Source organism: Stegodyphus dumicola, chromosome 5 (assembly GCF_044657685.1).
Source record: "Stegodyphus dumicola isolate Sdum_Otavi_A_Nest chromosome 5, ASM4465768v1".
NCBI lineage: Eukaryota > Metazoa > Arthropoda > Arachnida > Araneae > Eresidae > Stegodyphus > Stegodyphus dumicola.
This window is the reverse complement of record NC_140772.1, coordinates 82,982,288-82,997,694: the sequence shown is the minus strand read 5'-3', so window position 1 is coordinate 82,997,694 and position 15,407 is coordinate 82,982,288. Positions and strand designations below refer to the sequence as shown.

At 32.6% G+C, this 15,407-nt stretch overlaps 1 protein-coding gene and 2 non-coding genes across 5 annotated transcripts in view; 2 read left to right on the top strand and 1 right to left on the bottom strand.

Moving 5' to 3' along the window:
* Positions 1-15,407, top strand: part of LOC118189551 (photoreceptor-specific nuclear receptor-like) — a 125,515-nt gene that overhangs the window by 89,078 nt on the left and 21,030 nt on the right. The window lies entirely within an intron of this gene.
* On the bottom strand, positions 895-976 carry TRNAS-CGA (transfer RNA serine (anticodon CGA)). The gene has a single exon. It is a non-coding gene; the product is annotated as a tRNA-Ser (tRNA).
* On the top strand, positions 13,113-13,194 carry TRNAS-AGA (transfer RNA serine (anticodon AGA)). The gene has a single exon. It is a non-coding gene; the product is annotated as a tRNA-Ser (tRNA).

Here is a 15,407-nt window from a genome sequence, read left to right as displayed (position 1 = left end):
TGATCACTAGGCAAGTTGAAAATTATTTTTAAAAGTGAAAATTTTGAACTTTCAGTCATTTTTGTGGTAAGAATATCAAACTGCTTGCATTGTTATTTTTCAAAGCGAATATAAAACTTTCTCAAATATAAGTATTGCCCATTAAATTTTTTTTCAAAAAATAAAAAAAAAAAATAATAATAATCTCAAAGCCTTCAGAAAAATTATGCCCAAAGGGGCGTTTTTTTAACGTTTTGTGTGTTAACTTTATTTATTAAATACCATATTCTTCGCACTTAAACCGCACAAAATTCAATTCAACAGCAACATTACGAAATATTTAAAAACAGCGTATCTTTAAATTTTCCGGTAGACAATTCCGGTTGACGTTATACAAAATTTGATAATTATAGGTACCATCGTTTTTTCACAATGCGAGAAATATACACACATTCATACAGATTCGTCATTATTTAATTTCTTTAAATATAATACAGGGCAATAATATTTGGGTGGCAACAATTCTAAAATATCATTCGCCGTTTATAGTGAAACGCCACAACATGCCGTTTTGAGAGTACTAGTTCTGAGCTACGGCCCCTTTGGGCTAAAAAGGAAAAAAAATCCATAATGACTTCAATGCCTAATGAGTACACGTATTGTAATTTTATAAAAATATGTAATGTTTTTAATAGGATTAAATTCATTTTTATTTCAATGAAGCATATTAAAAAAATCAGAAAAAATATTATTAAAAACGAGATTTATTGCTTAAATCGCTTATTAATTAATAAGAGACAGATTAAACGTGGACTAAAAAGGTTATTGATAAAAAAAACAACAATAAGGAACAACATTTCGCTTTGTAAATGTCTCCCATTAGGTAAAAACAAAAGAAACTAAGTACCTATAGCTCGCAGCCGGTAGGATTCGAACCTACGCGGGGAAACCCCAATGGATTTCGAGTCCATCGCCTTAACCACTCGACCACGACTGCATATACACAACACTGTTTGCACACTTATTCCGCAATAATAAAAATAATAATAATAAATAAATAAATAAATAAAGATTATCATTAGTTTTGAAGTTATTTTCTATTTACCATATTATAAACGGTGGCGCGTTTCCATACAGACGCATGAAGCGCGCTTTAGGCTTCATAAACCGAGTGGCCTCAAATTTTAAGACTCAAGATTTAAAAAAAAAAAAAAAAAAAAAAAAAAAAAAAAAGTGCTTTTTTTATATATTTATTCATTTATTTGATTGCTTCTATTTTCCTCATAAAAATAATTAATAATTTAATAGTATACTCTAAATTAAATTGACAAATGGGCAACGTTATCTATGCTATATGTTTTAAGGCGATCCTAGTAATTATATTTCAAATCATGTGCACGTTCGTTCTGCTGTTAGGATTAAGATAAGGGTAAAGATATGTCCTTACTTTTGGTAGCAATGTTTTTTAATTTCACGCGCTCAATTCATTTCGAGTTTGAGAGAAGTAAAGGCTCAGTTTGATGTTGTTTTATTTAGCGTAGATTTTAAATTACGTCCAGAGGGTCGTTTTTTAACATCTTGTCTGTTACCTTTATTTAATGTTCTTAAACCATAAAATTCAGTTCAAGGGCAATATCGCAAAATAGTTTTACATTGAGCATATCTTTAGAATTTCCGACACAGAATCTCACGCGATGCAGATAAAAATGTTTTTTTTTTTTTTTTTTTTTTTTTTTTTTTTTTTTTTTTTTTCCTGTACAACGTTGCCATTGCTCGCTTTGAAATCCTTGAGTTTGGTAATCAAAAATTCGTTAAAGTTTTACAAAATATGAAATCGATAATAAAACAAATTTCAAATTTGGGCTTCCACATGCCCATATCCGCAGTAGGATTACGTCATTCAAAATTCGATGGCTCTGTGTACTGTTGTTTTATTAGAATTGGTGGCAACAGTTTGAAAAGGGAAACGGACATTTATAGTGAACCAACGTAAAATTACAAAACGAAAACAATAGTCCTTCAGGGACAAAGTCCACTTGTATATAATAATATTAATAAAATTTATTCACAGTCATCATAAAAATATAAAATATGTTAATTCCTAACCTTTCTCAGCTTGACATAAAATGTCATTTTTTATTACTTGTAATGACGTCGTTCTCATCTTATGGGTGACAAATGGGTATTTCCATCTAATGGACGATAAAATAAATAACATTGATTAGCAATATCATCATATATTTTGCTAAAATAAAATAGGCTAAATCAAGATAAAACCGTAAAAAATATTAATTAATTTAATACTTAATAATAATTGTGAATAAAATAGCGCACATACCTTAGTGTAATTTCATTACACATTCCAGCCTCGCGCTGACCTATGCTCGGCTGTAATGAAAGAATGAAACATATTCAAATCTCGGATGTACAGAGGATGTTTACATAATTTTAGAACGATTTCGATGCGTTTAATTAAATTTTAAAATGTAAAGAGTATTTTTTTTTATTTTATTTATTTATTTATTTTTTAATGTTCGATCTAATAGCCTTTTTTCTCGACATATTAGTCTACCTCGTGATTTCAGTGATAGAAGGACTTTTCGGATACCAATACCCCTCCTCTTCTACTACATTCCAGAGTTCATCAATCGTAATTGGTTTGCGCTTAGAAAGAGACCTTTTTCAGAAACCAAATGCACAATAGTCGTAGGTAAAACGTAAGGAGATTTAGCAGGAATACGTTGAAAAGGTATATATGCAAAACCTTATAGAGTTTGACTTTAGGAGGATAAAGTAGCATCAAACTCCTAACAGACATTAAAGGATTTATCGCTGTGTCTGAAATGAACTACAGAGTCTTGAAAAGGTTTAAAACAAATCTTTTTATTTAAATAAAAACTTGAACATAAAATACACCTCTCGGGCTCACATAATCAGGCCCCACTTGTGGAGAAAAATTTTTAATTTAAAATGTGAGCTAGTAATCACGACTGTACAATTTAATACTAAGTTGGCTCAGAACTTTAAAAGGCGAAACAGTTTAAACTGACGGCAGCTATAACATAAAGCTGAATAATTACAATCTTATCAGAGAACTGGCAAAACTAAGTAGCGGGACCTTAAGAGATATAAACACGCTGTACTTTACAGTCCCAAAACCTCAGTTTAAATAATCTCTAAACTCATTTACATCTCTGGTGAGAAACGGGAAAAAGTTATAGCAAAGGTCTAAATCCTTATAACTGGCTAATTAACATAATAAGAATTATGTAACTGAATCAGTCTTCACTTTTTCAAGGAATGCAATGACACTTTTGGAAGTATGATTTATTGCTTTGCCCTGATGAAATTTCTCTCTTTGAAAATCATTAGGATAAAGAAACGGAATTTCTTCTGTAAATATCGAACGTAAAACTTTCTTTTGTTAGTTCGTTGAGTTTACTTCAACTTTTATCCAACTTTTTATTTTTAATTTCTCATTGCAAACGAATTCTGAGGCGATCGTAAACTCCTTACTGAAATTTACTTTCTTTGCATTGATGGAAACCAGGTATTCACTTTTTCTTTCCCCTCTTCATTTCCGTTAATAAATAGACTCTTTTTTTTTTTATTTTTTTTTTTAGTCATTAAGTAAATCCATGCTTCATCAAGGGTCACAATTTATTTCCATTTATCTCCTAGTAAATAGTTTTCATATGGGGCCACAGGCTCCGGAAAAAGCGGATGAATATTATGTTTTATAGATTTTTTTAAATTGTAAATCTTGGTTTATTATTTTATTTCTTGTTGCTACAGATGTATAGAAAGAATGTGAAATTGATTTCTGCGTCTCCGGATTTTCTCTTATTACCAACGATTTAGCTTTAAAAACATTAAAAATAGTAAGTACACTGGTTATCATAAATTAAAGAAAAATCACAAAAATAGCGATAACTCCCTCAAAAATAAGCCAAACCATCTAAAATTTGAATACGTTGCCAAGTAAGAGTAGCTGAGTAAAAGTGTAATATGCAATTTAGTGGCACTGCACTCGGAATACGTGATCTGCGAGGAGAATTAAAGTCCATGTTTGAGAGCAAGCCCACATATTTCACTGTGATAGTGACAGAAATCTGAGATAGCCAATTCGTTATAATGACCTCCAGGCATCATTTGCCTGCAGAACTATGATGGAGAGCCATTGGGAGACTAGAGGCAGGACAAAGTCAAACAGAAGTGGCCAGATGGCTAAATGTGAGTCCTTCTGTGGTTCATAGACTTTGGAGGCAATTTCAAACCACAGATTCGGCACCTAGGAGGTTCAGCCAAGGACGACCAACTGCTACGACGAGCGCCGATGACCGATATTTGGCATTATGTGCACGCTAGAATAGAACCGCTACTCCGACTCTTCTTAGATCCTCCCTTGCTGCAGCCACCGGAAGGTTGGTGTCAACGTCAACTGTGCGTAGAAGGCTTCACGAAGGTGGTCTGTATGCGAGGCGACCAGCCATTTACGTGCCGCTCACGTCACGCCATAGGAGGGACCGTTTGCAGTGGGCACGACAACATGTCAACTGGACACCTGATCAATGGAAGGCTGTTCTCTTTATGGATGAGTCCAGCTTTACTCTAGAAAGCGATAGAAGGCGTTATTTGATATGGAGAGGACCTAGAACCCGTTATCATCCGTCGAACATCCGTGAAAGAGATGCATACGGAAGAGGCAGTGTCTGTGTTTGGGGTGGCATCTGTTTGGCTGGACGCATAGACCTCCATGTCTTTCCAAGGAGAACCGTGAATGCTCAAGTTTACAGAGATGACATCCTTAATGTTTATGTGCGCCCATATGCCGGGGCAATAGGGGATGCTTTCCTGTTACAGGACGACAACGCTAGACCACACAGGGCTCGCATCGTAAATGATTAGCTTCAACAGGAAACAATTATGCGCATGGAGTGGCCAGCTCGATCCCCGGACTTGAATACTATCGAGCACGTTTGGGATGCTTTAAGGATACGTCTAGTTGCTCTCAATCCGCCCCCTCAGACCCTTGTCGAGCTTGCAACTGCTTTGCAAGAGCAATGGCTCTCACTTCCTATGGAACTGATACACCGCATAATTGAAAGCATCACACATCGCTGCATGTGCTGTATTGCTTCTAGAGGCGATCATATTCCATATTGAAGGTACTTTTCCTATAGCAAACTGACACCTTCGTTTTGTTCATTTTATACATGTGCTAACTTCTATACTACCATATTTGTCTGGTAATTTCCTTTTATGTTATTTGATACCTTACTATGTGTTGTATATTGTGGGTAAATTTCATTAAATTCTACATGTAACGTTTTGAGTAATCGTGATTTTTGTGATTTTTCCTTAATTTATGATAGTCAGTGTATCTTTTTGGAGTATTGTCTTGGAAAAAATAGCCCTTATCAAGAATTTCATGGTTGCATGACGAAAAATGAATTTGTTACTTTAGCCTACTTAATAAGTACTTAATATGTTTAGCATACTTATTATGCTAAACATACATAAATAGGTTATTATAGATTGCAAATAATGTGTAAAAAATTGTAGATAGATATATAAAAAATTGTAAATAATAATGAGATTTCCTATTTGACGACTTTCCAAATTTGCTAAATTCAGTTTTTTAAAAATTTTGGAAAATTATGAAGCTATTCGATTTATGCAACGAAAACGCCAAAAATAAATGTAGAGAATCAACCATAATTTCCATTATTCAACTGGCCCACCAGCGCCCGAGCGGTAAAGTCACTGAACACTGGTAGTTGGGTCCGAGGTTCGAATCCCGCGAACGGGCTGGCTGCATGGGTGTTTTCGTGGTTTTCCCCATGTGTAACGTGTATACGAGCCAGTTTCCCTTAGAAAGTCCTCCACGGAAGGCATCCCTCCCTTTAGGCAAATAGCCCTAGCGTGCTTTGCCATAATTAAATACACCACCATTATTCAACTGTAACTCGTAAAGTGTAATTTCCTTTAGAGCTTTCATAATCTTTTAAAAATCTCAGAAATCAAGCTTTTTAGTTTAATATCCTCTTACGTAAAGTCCGTTGATGTCAAAAGCTTGGCTACGTAATCTTGAAACATCAACCAGGCCATATTTAATGTATTTATACCTTAAAATAAATGTAAAGCTTAGCACTAAAAGTCTAATTAAAAGATTCTTAAGCATTTAGTTTGGTTGCAAGTTAAAATATAGTTGTTTCCGCTTGCAAAAATGAAAATATTTATGAAAATGTAACGACAGTCGTTAAAGGTGTATATAAAGTAAAACGGTGTAAATGATAAGATTGTAATGTTTTTCAAAGTGAGAATTTATGTGAGAGTTTTCTTTACTTAAATTTGTCAAAAAAAATTAAAGCTTGGCGAATTTTGGAAGAAAGTTTGGTGACTAAAAACTCTGTTTCATATTCTTTGTTTTTCTCTTCCTACAGGAATTTAGGAATTAATTTTAATGTAAGAGCTTTCTAATTAATAGTGCCAATAGAATTAACTGTATCTTTTCCCAAATTAGTTTTTGAATTTGACACAAGACAGCAATTTTGTCAAAAACTCAAAAAACGTTTTCGAAAAGTTTTTGAAATTGTTGAAAATTAAACAAATACAGAAAACTTCAAATAGTCCTGCTCATTCAAAAGTACATAATGTTAAAAAAAATTATCTGAAAAATCATTGTAAATAAGAAATTGAAAATACAAGAATCTTGAAATATATAATATTTGGCTATGTAGTGTTGTTTTGGCGATTAAAACGTCTGCCAAATTTCATTAGAACGTTTCCCTTTTGTAATTAAATATCCATATTTAGTAATTTTTACAGATTACCTGTGGAATATTACCAGCTTTTTATTTTCTGAATTTATTCCATTCATCTATTTCTAATGAAGGGTTTCATAAACATTTTTTAATTAAAACTGAAAATTCAAGGCTGGAAAAGCTTCTTTGTAAGCAGTTAGTTGTCTTAGTAGAGCTTTTCTGTAATGGCATCGTTCTGTGAAGAGCTTAGAAAGTTTAGGGAAAAGCAATGCTTCAAATATCAATCAATTAGTCTATCTGACGAAAGTGTCCAACTGTGGTCTGGAAAGAATAAATTCTAGATTTGCGTTTATTCTAGCGATAATGATAATATTATTTTCTGATCCTATTCAGCATCGAATAATAATATTGTAAAATACACTCATGTCCATAAATTAAGGATAATTCGGAGTCACGCGGAAATCGAACTCTAAAATAAATATATCACCTGTAAAACTACTACACATATCTTCAAGAATCATATGCAAATTTCAGGAAGTAACTAGATGACACCGATGGTACGTCATAATGACGAGAGTGTAAGAGAGTGATATATAAGGAATACAGACAAAGAAGTAAAATTGTTCGCAGGCGCTTTATAAGCATTTCAGTTCAATAACCGAATAGTTATGACACAAAGGACGCATTTAGATAATTTTTTACGTGGTAGTATTATTGGCCGTCTGGAATGTGGGCGTACCCAACTCAGATGCGTTCCACTTGCTGCAACTCTCTGTCGCCTGCGGTTAGCCTGGAGTATGAGAGCATGCATTGTGGACACCGCAACAGTGGGCTTGTGTGATGTTTTCCGACGAGTCCAGGTTTAGCTTGCAGTCTGATTCTCGCCGGACTTTCATATGGAGAGCTCCAGATACCCGTTGCCACCAAGAAAACATCATTGAACGACACTGTTACGGTGGTGCAGGAGTGCTCGTTTGGGGTGGAATTGTTCTGGGTTCCAGAACTGACCTGCATGTTCAAATTGGAACCATGACAAGCCAAATCTATCGGGACGTCATTCTGGAACGTTTGTTTCGGGACGCCATGGGCGCACAATTTGTGTTTATGGATGACAACGCCCGTCCTCACCGTGCAAACATCGTAAGCGAATGCCTTCAATCGGAGGATATCACCCGTATGGACTGGCCAGCATTCTCACCGGGCTTGAATCCAGTAGAACACGTGTGGCACATGCTTGACCGACGAGTTGCAGCCCGTCAACCTCCTCCTACATGTTTACGGGAACTTCGGAGAGCATTGCTTTTTGAGTGGTGTAATATCCCCCAAGATCAGATCGATAATTTGATACTCAGCATGCCTAGGCGTTGTAAGGACTGTATTGCATTGTCTGGGAGACATACAATGTATTAACAATCATACCAACCATGTAATATTGGTTTTTTGTAAATAGGGTTTTTTGTAATTTGCTCCAGGGAGAAAAATCGCTAAATTTTTTAATAATATCAAACATACTGCATCTTTTTTTGCTCTTTACCTTTTGTTTAATAAATAAGCTTTACAAATAAGTCAAATTTGTTTTGCTTCTAACTCTTCCTTTGCCTGATTTTGCATTATCCTTAATTTATGGACATGAGTGTAGATGAATAAATAAGTGATTCATGGCAATAATATCATCTGTGAACTCATAAAATACTAAAACTTGGTGAGTTTCATCAGTTCAGATGGTGGTGTTATTTTTGCAATATGTGATCTTCTTACTTGTATTCATTTTGACGGGATGACGTGTTGATGTAATGAAAGAAAAGGACAAGAAGGCCACTCGCCAAGGAAGGAATGCCTTCATGGAGAAATTTTTTAAGAATGCCCTTTAATAGAACTATTAATTCATCATGATGTGTGAAAACAGCAGTGCAGTTCTCTTGGTTAGGTTAATTAGCCGCCCTGATCGATAGTGCTTGGTACTGTTGTTTGACGTATCGTTGGGCTCGGGTTCGAAGAAGTCATGGTTGTTTGTAAGTGAAGTGTCTGTACGATGCTCAAAGTGCACGGCGATCCGAAAGTCCTGTCGAGTGGTTTCGTGATAAATCAAGATAAGTGGAAGACCCTCTGACGCTCCTCCTGTGTGTTCTTCATTAAAATTGAGCGAGATCAAATAGTTCTAAGGAGAGGAGAATTTTCTAAAGGAAATAGCATCACATTAACATTTTTCATGCGAAAGACCACAAAAAGTCCATTCAACCAGACATCGTACAGAAACAAATTACCTGAGTTCAGTGGTTTTATCCACTCGCCTTTATGCTCCTAAAGTTTTCATAATATAAGCTTAAATTATAAATTCACAAGCCAACATTTTTAAACACAATGATTTTTTTAAGGAACAAAGCCTTCAAATAATATTATATATATATATTAATACTTACAAGACAGTTCCAAAAGTTGAATGTTTGCCTTAATTTTGCCTCAAATGATCTAAAATAGCTTTATTTAGCAAGGATTTATGCAGAATATTATATTAATATTGTATCATTATTATTTATAGTTGTCTACAGCAAATATATATAGGATGCTCGCTCAAAAACAAGAATCAGTCTAAGTGTGTACAATCATATACAAGTCCAAAATAATTATTTGTGTTAATGCTACCACGAGCTTGCAATTAAAGAGATTTTACTAGCGCTCAAAAATCATACTTTATTTTGCTTTACGCACCTGAAAATAATATGAAATTATGTTATGTATCATGTACTAACAATGTTAGGATACACTAATGTAACAAAATTAAAAAACAAATTATAATTAAAAATGCCAGCAGATCCAAATTTAATGAACAAACCCAAATGTGAAGTATTTATTTAAAGCCGTAGAATGCTGTATAGGTATCCTACTTAAGCGACAAGATTCTGTAAGCGACAAAAGCAAATTTTGGCTAATTTCAGAAAGGAATAAAAAAAATTGCAAAGTGGAATTTTCAGCCTACAGCCAAACACCTAAAAAAAAGTTTGCAAAGTTAAAAAAAAAAAAAAAAAAAAGAAAAAAGTAAAGTCATAAGATTAAAAAAAAAATGAATTTGATTTCAGTATGCAGATTTTAGTTTAACACCTGAAACAATTAAGCATTTCAAACAGGCTTACTACCTTACGAATTACTCCTCAAAGAATTATAAATATAAAACATAATATCTTATATTTAACAATTAAAACCCAATGCTCGAGTTTTTACACTTATTTCATCACAAATTAACACCACGTTGAGATTTGTGCATTTATTTAACAAAGTAAAAATTATAGTCGCATTTACCATACGTTCCATTCGTATATACTTTATCAAATTAGGGAATAAATTCAGTTCAAATTACAGAATTAATTTAAATTGCTGAATTAAAATCAAATAGCTGATATTAATTGTAATATTTATGAACAAAAAATAAGCCAAAATTAAATGAAACAGAAGCACATCAATGAGCACGCAACAAATTTCTATAGTAATGCAATTGTAAAAAAAAAAATACATTCCCCCAACAATGACTAACAAACAGCCTTGTGTAGGGTTGCAATTGAGCATGCACAGTAAGCAAAATTCGGTAACACTGATCAACTCAATGTGCGGTTTGCCATTACGCAGGACCAAAGTGTAGCCAAACGGCGAATTTTGGAATTTTCTCGCAAAATTTGGCGATTTTAGTCGTCAAAACCGTTGCCAGCTTGGCGATATTACAGAGATAGCCATTTACTCAAAGTTAAATAGCCTTGCCTGTATTCTTACTTTTCCGGCATAGCTCATCGCTCTAGATTGTTCATATTACATTATACAAAAGAAATACAACAATTTTGCTTATAATTTCACTAAAAGTAGCTATCTATGTACAAAATTCGTAACAATATTATCTTACTTTTGTATTGTTTATTTCTTTAGCTTTTAACATAGCGAACAAAAACAAGTAATATTTGAAAAGTATTAAAAAATTAGTTAAAGATTGCAAAATTTGTTCATTCAAACACAAAATATTTTAGATTACGATTAAATAATCTGTGCTTTCCACTGTGCAATAAAATCGTGATGAATCAGCAGAAGAAATGTTATTGAAAGTTTTAGAAACATCTAAAGTGAACGGTATATTTTGGAAGTTTCGTTTTTCGGCTTGTTTGGCAGACAAAATCCTCGTACGTTTCAGTCAATTGTGTAATTTTTACGAAGTACTGTAAATAAAATATGTAAAAAAGTGCTGATATCTTCGAAGAAAATTCTCTTCTGGGTATTATTGTTTTCAGTTTTGGGCATCACGTACGTGATAAATAGACGCTATTGTCAGAATCAACGACAGATAAGAATTTTATTATCTTCAATATTATAAAAGTGCGTGGCGCAACACGAAGTATCAATTGTTGAAAAAAATCATTTTATCTTGACTTCTTAATATTTTGTAACAAATGTTATTTTATACTACAAGTGCCATAAATGAAACAACATATAAAAACACATACGTGCTTCTAACAACATATAAGAAGGGAGATTCGGTAAATTTCTAATATGTGCCTTCGTTTGCTCACTGTACTATGAGCGGAATATTTTAGAACTAATATTTAAAGAAGAAATTTCAGCCTCAGGGCCGTTCTTAGGCCATTGGCAGCCCGTGTATTTTTCTAGGATTGCCGCCCCCAGATTTAAAAAGAAAAAAGGCTCAATAATGAATAAAATTTTTATTTCATATTCACAAATACTTACATATGACAAATTGTATGAAAAGTACTTATATATGACAAATTGTATAAAAAGTACTTACATATGACAAATTGTATAAAAGTACTTACGTATGACAAGTACTTACAATGAATTTAATGAACTTAAAGTATTTAGTCGTGGTGTCGCGATAGTCCGGCCGCCCGTGATTTTCGCCTCTCGCGTACTTTTACGATCTGCAACCCCTGCTAGAAACGGCTCTGTTCAGCCTTTTATATGGAAAAGATGCCAGTCAAGTTGTGCCTATGTACAAAGCCTGTAGTCACAAGACCAAGCCAACTGCCGCTTATTTAGCAAACAAGTAATCAGAAACAGGAATAAAATGTATCCTATTTAATGAAATAACTATAAAATCACCTGATTTTTCTAATATGGACTTCTGGGCTTTCGGTTTGTTAAAGCAAGTTTTAGAAAAACGGCATCCGCTGAACGAAGCTTGGAAAACTACCCAAAAGGAGTGAGATAAAATTGACATGACGGTATTATGAAAAAGTTTACTTCCAAAGAAAATTTGAACTAGTGCTATAGCTAAGAATAAAGGCTAGCTAGCAGACTGAAGAAAATCGCCACAACAAATGTTTCTCGCATTGTGATTAAACAACGTTACCTAATACCTAGGCCATCAAACTTTAAATAACGTACGTTTCCACCCGTATATGGGCATCTGGAAGCCCAAATTTGGAATTTATTTTATTATCTATTTCATATTTTGTAAAACTTTAACGAATATTTTATTAACTAACTCAACGATTTCAAAGCGAGTAATAGCAACATTGCATGGAAAAACAAAATATCTCCATCGCGCGAGACTGTGTATTCGAAATTCTAAATTTAAAAAGGTATGCTCATTTTAAAATTATTTTACGATATTGTTGTTGAACTGAATTTTAAGCGCGAAGAACATGTTATTTAATAAATAAAGGTAACACACAAAACGTTAAAAAGCCGCCCCTTTGGGTATAATGTAAAATCTGAGAGCTTTCAGATTTATTTTATTTTATTTTTTAAAATTTTATTTAATTTTTTTGAATTGAAAAAAAAAAATAAATAAATAAACACAGTATTTGTACTTAAACATTATTTGAATTAGAGTAATTTGCTTCCTGCGAATTAAAGAAGAATAGTTCCTTTAAAAATAATTTTCGAAAATTAGAGATTACGAACAATTTCATAAAAAAGTGAAAGTGACTATCTAAAAGTGAAGACTGAAATAAAGCCTCATGAGCAGTTTTCAGTTTTCAGAAAAACGCTGAAGTTTATGTTTCCTGCAATATACATCAGCTATATGTATACGACGAGGTCTAACTTTTTTATTATTATTATTTGCTTCCTCTTCCCGATTGCATTATTTATTCATTTCCTAACTTAATTTTTTGAATACGACTAGAACTAAATTTTCGACACGAACTTTTTAAAAAACTCAGTCGACCAACTTTTGTGTTAATATATAGGTTAGTTAATTATAACTTTTGTGTTAATATGTAGGTTAGTTTATTTATTTACTTGACAGCTGTAAGATTATAAGGGGCTGTCCATTTCCCTTAGTGTCTAAGTAGAATTTAATCATCAACATTGTAACAGCACTTACATTATTTTGATTTGTATGATTCTCAGATTAAACGTGAACGAGTAGTCGTGGCCGAGTGGTTAAGGCGATGGACTAGAAATCCATTGGGATCTTCCCGCGCAGGTTCGAATCCTGCCGACTACGAGATGATGTTTTTTGCTTAATTTGCTTAAAAATATACATATATGTATTTTTTTTATGTTAAAAGTAAAAATGATCATCGTAATTTTTTTTCCATTTGAGTGTATTATTACATACAATTAATTATAAACAATAAACATGAAACATAATCATAATCTAAATCATATCTAAATTTTTTCGATAAAAAATCAGTAATTATTAAGATAACGATTCCTCATTTAGTAATTCAAGTCGTCATGATGCAATTACTAACTATTCTGCGCTTTTTTAACTTCAGTTTACGTTACCTTTTAACAGTAATGAATATATACAGCACGATTTAAGTACATTTTAATTCATTAAAATACCACATAAATGACTTTTTGACCGCCCATTTTTTCGAATTCTGTAATAATAATGTCTAAAATACTTAAAGTACAGGAATTGTTTTCACATATTTAATTTCTTGTTACTATTTTGAATCTGTGTACCAGAAGCTGGATAGAAAAAAACAACCAGACAGTGCTTCTCAAGCTATATTTTACAAAGCAGTTCTCAAATCTTTTAAATTGTATGTTATTTGTTTAATATTTGCACATATTTCTTTGAAATAGGCCCTCCCTCTCTGTTGTTCTATCTAAAATGAATTTATCAGCTGAAATGATAATGAAATAAATATAATGAATTTGAGACACATTAATTTTTGTATTCAACTAGTGACCACTAGATGGCGCCACAGAATTTTCTGATTTTTTTCTTGTGTTATCTTTTTTGGCAACCAGGAGATCAGAGCGGTGTACTTTCATTTCCAGGATTCGGGTTTCGTATTTGTTATTTTCCACTTGGATAAAGATTCCTGCCCTCCTGCGCCATATTTAGGGAAAATATTTAGCTCCGGAGAAAAGCGAATCCATATCTTGTGCTAAAATTAAATTTTTTGCAGCTGCTGTGCACATACTTTGAAATGTTGAGCATTTTGAAATAAATATAGGAGAAATGTGTTAAAATAAAAAAAAAAAAAAAAAAAAAAAAAATTGATGATGCATTCAGTGACTAAAGTCAGGCACATCTATTAAAAATGATAAATTCACCACCTTCTTACCTTAATTAATTAATAAAGTATATGTAGCATTTCCTTTTCATAAGATGTGATAATTTGAAAACGGTTAATAGTTATCCGGTTTTCACAGCTCAAAGATCACTGAATCAGATTTTTTTTTTTTTTTTTTTTTTTTTTTTTAAGCCATTCTAGAAAACTAATTATTTTTCCGATTAGTTGAAAAACAAAATTTAGAAGTAAATGGCAAAGCAATAAAGTATTCCTCTGAAAATTAGTCTTCTGAAATCAAGTCTTTTTTTTTTTTTTTTTTTTTTTTTAATAATCGCGGCTGTAATATATATCATCTCTTTCATCAGGCACGTTAATTTTTAAATTACTATTCAAGAGCTGAAATCACATTGGAGTTGTTTTCATAAACTGAACTCTGAACTCTCCATCCCGTACGAAAAATTATTATAGAAGCTAATAGAGCTCTGTTTTGTAGCTCGATTAGTCTGAAAATTTTTGCTAAGGGGTATTTCAAAACAGAATTTTTATTCACTTCTATTTATTTTCACTTCTATCTTCGGTCTTAACATTACGAGGCCTTAATTAACGGGACTAGATCTTTTCAACTAGTAGTGCATCTCTTCCAGAGCATAGGTGTTCATTCATGCATCTAACATCATATGCTTTCAGAAAATTAGAAACTCGTGTTTTTTCCAGTCGCCTCTGCTTGATATTAATTTTTTACTCTCTCATTATCATTTTATTATTTACTTTTCTTGTTTTATAAACTAAACTTTTTTTTTTTTTTTTTTTTTTTTTGGCTTTTGATCAATATCTGTTTTTTAAAGGTGACCAATGAACTTAATTTTTTGTTTCATGTAATTTGTGAAAAATTTTATGACTGGAATATCTGCATAAAAAATAATGAAAAACTATATAGTTTTATAGTTAAATTATTACTTGTAAACTGACAGATTTGTAACTAATTAATTTTTAATTTGGGTCTATATGCTTCAAAGTGTCGTCCTTCTTTCCGTTGATTTCAGCCGACGTGCTATTAGTTCCTCACTGAAAAACAAAACTAATAGAGTTTTCATTTTTCTTTTGGGTTTTTATGAAGTTTCTTATTGCATTGGGATATTTGCAAGTTCTTCGTTCTTTGGGAATATTTTCATATACTTCCATTTGC